The 1,580-nt window shown below is 59.7% G+C and overlaps 1 protein-coding gene across 1 annotated transcript in view; it reads right to left on the bottom strand.

The window, feature by feature from the left end:
* LZTS1 (leucine zipper, putative tumor suppressor 1) overlaps positions 1-1,580 on the bottom strand; it is a 21,496-nt gene that overhangs the window by 19,520 nt on the left and 396 nt on the right. The window lies entirely within an intron of this gene.

Genomic DNA, 1,580 nt, shown 5'->3' with positions numbered 1-1,580 from the left:
ACGAGCAAGGACTATTTTTTTTTTCTTTCCTGCTCGTATTCCACTTGCCGCAGCCTTCAGAGAGGAAAACAAGCTCTCGGGAGGAATTTGGAGTCACAGTAACTCCTGAGAAACGCAGGCCTGCTCGGAAAAACAGATCAGGTGTTGGTCCTTCTGTGGTGAGCACAGGAAGCCACACGTGTAAGGAGTTGACAGGCCTCAGCTCACTTGTGAATAGAGGAGAGAGGGAGAGAAACCCCCCTCCACACTGCTCTGGTGGGGCAGCCCTGGCTGAGGAGGTTGCCCAGGGCTTGGCACTGCTGGAAGGGGCTGGTAGGGGGGCCAGGGGGGTGTTAGCAGATGGGGGGCAGCAGGAAACCAAAGGAGAACTCCCCCGGGGAGAAAGGGGTTGGTAGCAGGGATGCAGCTGGGATGCAGGTGTGTGGGCAGAGCCGTGGGGGACAATCAGGGCTTGGGGGGGTCTGGATGGGAGCTGTCAGGGCTCCCCCACACTCCTGGGCCAACTTCTGTGTGGGGGACCCTCCTGTCACTCCACTGGGCACCTGCACCCGTGGCCAAATATGCCTGAACTAGGGAGGAAAAGCCAGGTTGCTCTCTGCAGAGCCCAGGCAGGCACCCAACCCCTTTGGAGATGGTGAGGCGCAGGCTCCCCAGGTGGGTGAGCAAAGAAAGGGGGTGTCAGGCACCGACCCGGGCACCGGAGCCGGGAGCTGGTGGGGCTGTGTGGATCTGGCACAGAATGCAAAGCATCAGTGGGGTGAGAAGTGACAGCCCACAGCCACGCTCTGGCACTGCTTTTAAAGGCAGAGGTTTATCCCTGGCTTTGCAGGACCAGGGTGGGCACCCCCGGGAGCTGGGTATCCTCTGGGCAGGGGTGACATCCCCTCCATCCCCTGCATCCCCTCCATCCCCTGCATCCCCTCCATCCCCTTCATCTCCTCCATCTCCTTCATCTCCTCCATCCCCTGCATCTCCTCCATCCCCTCTCCCACATCCACCCGTGTGCCCAAACAGCCACAAACCCCGCAGCCTCCACAGGGCACACTCACGCCGTGCAAAGCACCGACAAACCCGCCTGCTCACACTCGTGTGCACCCAAGGAGAGGTTACACCCCTTCCAGCCGTACCCCGCTGCACACTCACACGCTGACGGCACCGACACCCGCGTCCAGATGCAATTAGCACCGTCACACAGAGGTGCCCCCCACGCCCCCCCCGTGCTCGCTAAATCCTCTTCCACCCACGCTGCCCGTCCTACCCCACGCACACCGGCACCACCGGCAAATCCTTCCCCCCCGGGAACCGGCAGCCCCTTTCCCGGGGATGGCTCAGCACCGATGACAACAAACCAAAGGCATCTCTCCTTTTTTTTTTTTTTTTTTTTTTCTCTTTTTTCTTTTCTTTTCCCGGGGAGTTTGGGGACTGTGTAACCAGAAGCAGCCTGAACCAAGGTGCTGAACACGCAGAATTTTCTCCTCGCCTTCAAAAAAGAAGTTTTCCAGACTTGGGAGGGAAGTGGGAAGAGGGAGCTGAGCTCCTTGGCGGCTCGGAGCTGGCAGAGAGGGATGTGCAGCCGGGGG

The sequence above is a fragment of the Calidris pugnax genome, unplaced genomic scaffold, assembly GCF_001431845.1.
Source record: "Calidris pugnax isolate Ruff unplaced genomic scaffold, ASM143184v1 scaffold280, whole genome shotgun sequence".
In the NCBI taxonomy this organism is placed as follows: domain Eukaryota; kingdom Metazoa; phylum Chordata; class Aves; order Charadriiformes; family Scolopacidae; genus Calidris; species Calidris pugnax.
This window is presented reverse-complemented; position numbering and strand designations above follow the sequence as displayed.